Source organism: Dioscorea cayenensis, unplaced genomic scaffold (assembly GCF_009730915.1).
Source record: "Dioscorea cayenensis subsp. rotundata cultivar TDr96_F1 unplaced genomic scaffold, TDr96_F1_v2_PseudoChromosome.rev07_lg8_w22 25.fasta BLBR01001851.1, whole genome shotgun sequence".
NCBI lineage: Eukaryota > Viridiplantae > Streptophyta > Magnoliopsida > Dioscoreales > Dioscoreaceae > Dioscorea > Dioscorea cayenensis.
Genome location: NW_024088242.1, coordinates 1,072 through 10,285, shown reverse-complemented (window position 1 = coordinate 10,285; position 9,214 = coordinate 1,072). Strand labels below are relative to the sequence as shown.

Below are 9,214 nucleotides of genomic sequence, written 5' to 3'. Positions count from 1 at the left end.
ATCCAAACAGTCATATAGAGAGTTTTCTTGAGGTGTGTGATATGCTGAAGATAAATGGAGTGATGGATGATGTCATCAAGTTGAGAACCTTCCCATTTTTCCTAAAGGGGAGAGCGAAGTAGTGGCTACACTCATTACCTAGAGCATTGATCACCACATGGGAGGAGATGGTAAAAGCTTTTCTTTCCCGTTATTTCCCTCCCAAAAAATCTGCAAAGCTTAGGAACGAGATCTCATCCTTTGTTCAGTTGGAATTGGAGTCTCTATTCGAGACATTGGAAAGGTTCAAGGAGCTCCTGAGAATGTGCCCGCAACACGGATTCCTGGAGTGGATGATTGTTCAGACCTTTTACAACAGTTTGAATCCGAGTACAAGGCAACTCTTGGATGTGACAGTAGGAGGTACCTTAGGTAGGAAGACCCGGATGAGGCCCGTCAATTAATTGAGGAAATGGGCTAAATAGCTACCAATGGAATGCTAGTGAGAAGAAAAAGGTGTCTCGGTCTCCATGAAATAGATGCTAACTTCATTGGTGGCTCAAGTGGAAAAATTTGAGTAACAAGTTAGATCTTCTAACTTCAAACAGTAGTGGCCATGACTAATTGCACCGGTGTGGTGGAGGACATGCCCTCCGATTGTCCGATCTCTCGCGTGATGTTTCTTCTGTGGAGAACGTTGATTTTGTAGGTAATGGCATGAGACCTAAAGGAAACCCACATAGCAATACCTATAATCCGGGTTGGAAGAATCATCCCACTTTCTCATGGAGTAATCAGGGTCCACAAAAGGCCATGGGGCCACTGGGTTTCCAACAACAACAACAAGCCCCTCAGGTGGAAAAGAGAGTCTCAGGTTTGGAAACCCAAATGAATGACTTAGAGAAGCACTTGACTAGATTTATGCAATCTACAAATACAAGGTTTGAATCAGTCGAGGCTACACTTCGCAACCACACCGCCTCTTTACATAACCTTGAAAATCATTTGGGGCAAATTGCGAAGTCTCTCTCTGAAAGGCCACATGGAAGCTTGCCGAGCAATACAGAGACCAACCCTAGAGAGCACATGAAGGCGATCACTTTGAGGAGTGGTCGTGAGGTTGAAGGTAGGCTTCCGAGTGAGAAGCCAAAAGAACACACACCCGAGGTTATAGAGGTAGAAGAGGTAACAAGCAAAGAGAAAGAGGTGGCACCCCCACCTTTCAAGCCAAGAATCCCTTATACCTCTATATTGAAAAATGACCAAGGGGATGAACAGTACAAGAAGTTCCTGAGTTTTTTCAAGCAACTCCACATCAATATCACTTTTGTTGAGGCATTGGCCCAAATGCCTAAGTATGAGAAGTTCTTGAAAGACTTGTTGACTAACAAGAGGAAGTTGGAGGAAAGTGCTTCATGATTTTAGATGCTTCATGCTCACGGTATTGCAAAAAGAACATGCCGAACAAGAAGAAAGACCCGGGAAGCTTCATCATTCCGTGTAATATTGGCAATGTAGGTGAGGAAATGGCATTGGCGGACTCAGGGGCCGAGATCAACGTATGCCATACACCTTCTTTCAAAAAGCTAGGCTTGAGCGAGCCTAGTCTCTACTCGGATGACTTTGCAACTAGCCGACCGAACAAAGGCGACATCCGAGAGGCATCATTGAGGACGTGCTTGTCAAGGTTGACAAGTACATTTTTCGTTGACTTTAGTAGTGCTAGACGCCGATGAGGATGCGGATGTACCTTTTGATACTTGGGGAGACTCATTCTTGTGGACTTCCAAGGCATTGATTGACATGGACGGCGGATAGCTAACTTTGAGGGTTGAAGATGACAAGCTCACATACCGCCTTGCTGAAGCCATGCGGCATTCTCTTGATTTCGATGATACTTTATATTTTCTAGACACTATTGATGAGATTATTGATGAATACATGCAGGAAATGTTCAATCCGGACCCATACGAGGGTTTGTTCGACCAAGAGGAGGATTATGAAGAAGTAATGATGCTTAGTTCGATAGAAGAAATACCATCTACCCCGGGAATCTTGAAGAAGGTGCTCCGGAAAATGAAGAGTGCTAGAGACGCCACCGAAACACTCTAAGGTCAGTTGGAGACGCCCATAAACCGAAGGAGTTGGATGAACCATCGCTAGGTGGTCTGAAGCTCGATAATTCACCCTCTATCCTCAAGACACTTTGCACATCATGCTTTCAAGTCATGGGTAAGAGGGAAACCTTCATCTATGAACCCACGTGAGGTAAGCCAAGGTGCGTCAAGCTTAGTGACGTTAAACAAGTGCTCCTTGGGAGGCAACCCAAGTGTTTAATGTTTTCTTATCTTCTAGTTTAGTTTGTTTTCATGAATAATTTGTTAAGTGTTGGTGTCTTGATTTTTAGATGCTTGTGATGAGATTTTCTTGTGGGCTTTGAATATTCATCTTGTGTTTTCATGTGGAATTGGTGAAGTTATGTCATTTGAGCTTTATTTCATGTTTTTCGCTGGTAAAACTTGCATACTAGGGCAGGCTCTGAGTGTGTAAACATGTTCAGAAACTTTCTATAGAGCCTGCATTTTTTTCTAAGGCATCCAGTGAAGACGCACGGGCGTGGGGAATTTCCGCACACCCGTGGATTTGTATCGCGAGCTCATCCAGAGAAGGCACAAGGGCGTACGGGTGCCCTTGTGAACGACCATGCGAATATCGCACGCCCGTGGGTAATTTCCACACGGGCATGTGAATTTCTGCAGAGTTTGGCTGATTATCCCAAGAACACACAGGGGCGTGAACTCACCCCTGTGGGTGATCTTGTGACAAGTGCACGGGCAAGGCAGAATTTCGCACGCCTGCAGGAAACTCTCGCAGAGGAGTCCTCTTCATCCCGAGAAGACACAGGGCGGTGGGTGCCCTTGTGAGTTGGGCATGTGAATGTCCACACCCGGTGGCATTTCCGCACGGGCGTGTGGAACACTCTAGCGATTTTCTCTGATGTCCGTAGAAGCCATGGGGGCAGTGGCCGCCTCGTGGGCCCGGGCACATGGCGTGAGTATTTTCTCGCGACGCCTGCAGGGAGCGCTCTGAGTCAAGTGAGAGTTTTTCCGAGAGCACCCTAGGCGTGCACCCGCCTCGTGAAGCTCTCTCATGTGGGGCACATGGGCGTGGGTACTCCGCACTGCGTGTGGATGTGACTGTAACGCCCAAGAGGCAAGTGAGTTCTTTTTAAAGAATAGTCGTTTCTCCTCTCCCTCACACCCTCCATTAGTCTGGGAGCACTTTCACATCAACCCCCGACCTCCTAGCGCCGAGTTGGTAGGATTGTTGCAAGGTTTTGCGGCCGATTCGTAGTTCTTCCATTTTAACTCGTCGGTAAGCTCTATTTATTATTTCCTTCATCAATTCATGATTTTCATAGATAAATCTGGTTAATAATGCTTTGTTTCTTCAATTAGAAAGATGATTTATGTTTAGAACAAAGTTAGAAGTGTTTTTAAGTTGTATTTCGATTCTGTGGCGCTGCAGTGTTTTCACGCCCGTGATCCACTAAGGGCGTGAAATTCCACACGACCGTGTGGATTTCTTATGAATATTGTTTATATTCTTATGAATATTTCTTTTCTTTTACTTTTAACATTCTTTTATATATATCTTTGCCTTCTTTTCTTATTTTATTTTTGGCTTATTTTGTTCTTTCATTGTTGAAGGATTAAGTGTATGACGCAAGGGAGTTCCTCATATCCATTGGCAAGCCTCGATCCTGATATCGACCGCAATTTTTATAGAAGGTTGGGGCAAGTCAATTTATGAGATACCAGTGTTTGTTAAGGCTCGATAGAGGTGAACCAAGAAGAGGAAATGGCTAAGAATCAACAACAGAGCATTTTAGATTATGCCCGCCCAAACTTGGAAGGAGCTGCTCCAAAGATTGTTCGTGATTCCTCTGTAGGCTGAATAACTTCAAATTGAAGCCAAACTTCATCAAGATGGTGTAGCAGATGTGCTAGTTTGATGGGTTTCAAGACAAAAACCTATATGTGCACCTAAAGAATTTCTTGGAGATTTATGGCACTTGTAAGCCGAGCAATATGTCTAAGGATGTAGTTCATCTAAGATTCTTTGTATTCTCTCGCGTAAGAAAGGCCAAAATAATGGCTGAGTTCCTTGCCTCAAGGGTCTATCATAACATGGAAACAAATGGCCTAGAAATTCTTTGAGAAAGGTACAAGGAGTTGCTAAGAAAAATGCCACAACATGGTATAGTGGAATGGATGCAAATTTAGATATTCTACAATGGGCTTAATATTGCAACAAAAGCGTATGCTTGATACAACATCCAAGGGTTCTTTATGCATCAAACAACCTAGTGTCACACAAAGTTTGATTGATGAAACGACAACCAATGGGTATTGATAGAGTTCCTAGAGGAACAACCTGGTTAAGGCGACTGGTATTTATGAAGTGGATGCCATCACCACATTAGCAACACTCATTGAGGCAATCACAAAAAGAATGGATGCAATGCTATTGAAGTTGTGGGCTCCAGTTATGAGCGTTGAGAATTAGGGTTCACAGGCAGGCCCAAGCTACTCCTTTGCTGATTTTAGTATCGGAGCATCAGAACAGGTTGACTATGTTGGTCAAAATAGCTAATACCAGAACAATCCATACAACAACACTTATAATACAAAGTGGAGGAACCATCCCAATTTTTGTGGAGTCAGTAAGGACTGAGTGAAGGCACACAGCAGCAACCAATGCCACCCTAGCCTTAGGTTTAGCACCCACCCTTGTCAGAAGAACTTACAGCTAATATTGCAGCTCTTCTTACTCACTATATAAAGGACAATGAAACTCGTCTATTAGGGCATGAACAAATGATGAGAAACACCAATTCCTTTGTGAAAAATTTGGAGAATCAAATTGCACAAATATCAAAGACAATTTCAGAGTGACTCAAGGGTTCCCTCCCTAGTAACACCGAAGTCAACCCAAAGGAATCTTTGAAAGCTGTCACTTTGAGAAATAGCAAAGAACTCTCATCTTGTCACGCCCCGTGCCATGGGTTCCACACATGACATACTGCCATGATAACCAGGGGGAGGTTAAACATCTGCCTTAACCCTAGATCGCCATAAGGCTATCCTGTTCCCTATACAATATTCTATAACAACAAGAAATAATTTAACAATGAGGACATACAAAAATATTACTACACAAGAACAACATTGTAACACAAGATAAAAACATGGATAATCACAACACAGAAACTCATAACCTTAAGGATAACATCCCCCAAACTCTGGGTATAACTCTCATACATCACATAGTCCTGACTAACACAATTAGGAATATCCAAGAGAAGTAAAACCAAATATGAAGGTATAACATCCTAGTGGATCCTTCTAATACATGCCAAAATGTTTTAAGTATCATACACGACTTTTAAGAAAAATCACAAAAATAAACTCCGCCAAGTACTTCACGCTTTTATCTGCCGCTGTTGTCACCGGGATTGAAAAAGAAGAGGGGATAAGTGAGTAACTAGTTACTCAGATGAGGGGCTAAACATGAAACTACATCTCATACATGATTGAATAAAAATAAAATGCCAAAATATGCTTCAATTCTCAAAATATTTAAAATACTTTAGATAGCAAGTATAACATAAGAAATGCACAATAAACACCTTTTTACATCATCACTGAATCCATACAAAATATGAAATCCAAATTCATATATGTCTTTAATAACTCATAGCTCAAAACATTTAAAAATAAATAAATCAAACAATTTAGAATAATCAATAGTATCACAACTAGCCTTGAAAAACCCCTCCATCTCGCTAACCATGGCCCCGGTTAGGTCAGGAGCCACCAAGATGCCCATATCTTGGTGTTGGCCATTAGGGAACCCGTGTGGTGACTCCGGGCACCCAACCCTGCACACCTTTCAGGCTCTCTACGCGCCCCCTGAAAGGGTGAAACTTCATTTGAGTACTCCACGCCACCCCAACAAGGTCGGCCCATGGAAACTCTAACTCTTACTGCAGTAGGAATTGAGGATCCCCCCCCATGTCACCATCAAAAAATTTAAACAAATATCCGTCCTATAGGCTCAATATATAAATATTAACATGATAGCACAATTCTCTTCAAGAGATCACAAGTTTTCACATATGCAACTTTCATTGCAAGAGTGAATAACTTGTTTATAACATCTTCAATGAAACCACTTTCATCAAGAACATCATACGAGTGTAATCTTTGAAAATATACTTCTAAATAAAAAACATCATCACAATAAATTTTCAATTTGGTTTATACATGTCTTTTTAGTTATTTTAAGAAGAATATCAAGTCTCTTGAAATACATAACTTGGAAACATATATATCAAAGCATAGGGTTTCCAAAACCACAAATAATATATATAATCTTTACCAACAATCATGAAAATAAGCTAAGTCATAAATCATCAGGATTTCTAGATCCCATGGAAAAACATTTCAAAAAGTTTTAACATCGAGAAGTTTATCATTCAAAGGTAAGCAATTTAAGTACTAGCAAGCATGCATGATTTATAGCCCATGATTTAGTAAATCCCACTCACAAACATGGCGAGCTAAAACACCCCGGTGTTACTTCTCCATCGGTTCTTTCGCTTTGATTGAAGTCTCATCTCCTAGAAGCATTTGAACAACCAAACAAGCAATGAAACCCCATCAATAACTTGATCAATTGAAATGAAGAACAATGCTCAAAATGGGAAAATGAGTGCTTCTAGGGTTTACTAAACACTCTAGCAAGAAGATATAGCAAGAATGAAACTCTCACAACCCTCAAAACTGACAAGAAAAAGCAAAAGAAACCAAACTTGGTTCTGAGCTACAGTAATCCTAATTTAGAACATGAAAGATCTTTCTCAAATATCAATGGATTCATGGTTATACAACTTCAATCTTCTTCTATTCTTTAAATCCAAAACAAAAACCCATGATTATCCATCAATAACTTCAAAGAAAATCCAAATAAGAGAAAGGGAGAAAAAGAAGATCAAATAAAACACATACTTACCTCAGAGCTTCTCAAAATCCTAAGGAAAAGCACTTCTCAAGAGAGGAAGAAGAGATCTTCGAGTTTATTCTTGATTCAAGGTAAAGGATGATGGGTTTGAGAAGTGGGGATGAAGGTTCTAGAGGAGAAGGAAAGTGGAAGAGGAAAAGGTCTCAAGGAAAGGTGTAAAAAGAATGAGGAAAAGATGAGAACAAAGGCTTTTTAAACCCTAAATTTACACCCCAAATCGACTCCCTCATACGCCTGGCCCTCGACCCTAGCAGGTAAAAATTTCGGAATTTTTAATACTAGGGTGTATCCAAATCAGATCGACTCCCGTATGCCCATTCAAATTTATACGAAAATGGCTCAAAATGACTCAATTGGTGTCCCGATTGACCTCATCTAATGACTTGGGGGCACTCTTAGCACACACACACATGAGAGATTACTCAAGAGAACACAAAGAAACATGAGGGAAAGAAAAATATATACATATATGTATATATGAAAAAGTCGAATTACCACACATCTCCTACTATGAAAGAGCCCGATGTTGTAGTTGTTGATCCACAACCAAGCACAAAGCAGTCAAAGTAAGACAATCTAGATGCTAAGGCTGATAGTGATAAAAAGACAGTGTATAAGGGAAGAATTGCATACTGCCCGAGTAGCAACCCTAAACTCCCTTTATCTCGGCTAAAAGTTAAAAAGGATCAACAAGAAGAGCATACAATAAATTCCTTGATTTGTTCAAGATGTTATACACAAATGTCCTATTTGTAGAAGCTCTTGCACATATGCCAAGTGATAAGTGCTAAACTGGTAATATTTTCTATATCGTTTACACTGCATTTAGCATGAAATTGTACTTATTTAGCATCCCATTAGTACAAAATTTCATTGTTTTGTTCATAATGACCTTTATTTCTATTTTAGGTAGAAAGAAGTGAATTCAAGGATGTTTTTGAAGCAAAATGAAGCTAGTTGTTGAATCAAGGTTGCACCACTCACCACATGCGAGCATTATGGCATCTCACAACACGGGTTGTCTACACTTACCATTGCGTTGATTAAGTCATGACAAGATGAGCTCACTAGTAGCAACATAGAAGCTATAATCACCTCACAACGTCCATTGTGAAGTCCATAATGGTCATTATCAAGACACATACCACCCAAAAACGTGCCAGACACAACTTGATGCCAAGCACAACTTACTCACAACGGGCATCACAATGCCGTAGGAGGCCGTGGTGGAGTCGATTACTATAAATACTACAAAGATTCTCTAAATTCAAGGAAACTCTTTTGTTAAAGAACCCTAGGGGCATCGATTTCGGAGATTTGAGTGATAGGAGATGGTGTTTCTTTCATATTCCAAATGAGATTCTCATGGATTTCTCAAGAGTACATCAATGAGCATCATTAGAGAAAGATCACGCATGACAAGCATCTTCAAAGATCATCATCGAGGGCGTGAGGGGCATATGTCATCCGGATAATCTTGGGATACTCTAATCCTCAACCTTCGGAGAACTATTGGAGGGAGTTAGTCTAGGAATATATTAAAATATTATTTATTCTTTATTTGATCTTATGGTTCTCTTTGTGCTTTGATGCTTTTGCTTGTTATGATCCATAACCCTAATTCATGGGGAATTGTATGTCTAGGGTCCCTCGGTTATTATTTATGAATATTGATTGATTAATACAAATTGTTCTAGTTTTTTTATAATCATTGCATGTTCTTAATTGATTGTTACATGTTGATGTGGATGAGGAGGATATGCCCCCATGTTGATGATGCCATGCAGTGATTGATCTATGCATGTTCTAAGATGTTAGGGTAGCTAGGTTTCGGATTAGGGATTGATTGTCCCTTAGGCTTAAAGGTTCTGCGACAAGGTCCCTCTGCGATATCCCGCAAGTGCACGGGTTTGTCGAGCAATAATCCCGGATGAGAGGGGTCGAATCCACGTGAGTAGGGAGTAAAGACACTTGATTCGATTCTTAGCTATGTGGAGTATCAATAATGATAAGTGTGATAATGATTCAATTCTCAATAATTAAAAGCAACAAGTAAAAGAGCAAAAGTAAGGAGGAGGCAAGGCAATCGATAAAGATGGGGTACCTGATGATGCTTCACCTAGGGAAAAATCGCTTCAAGTGCAAGAAC

The 9,214-nt window shown here is 40.7% G+C and overlaps 1 non-coding gene across 1 annotated transcript; it reads right to left on the bottom strand.

The window, feature by feature from the left end:
- Window positions 1–215: 215 nt before the first annotated feature.
- On the bottom strand, window positions 216–322 carry LOC120257093. The gene has a single exon (XR_005535513.1). It is a non-coding gene; the product is annotated as a small nucleolar RNA R71 (small nucleolar RNA).
- Between the last annotated feature and the right edge of the window lie 8,892 nt (window positions 323–9,214).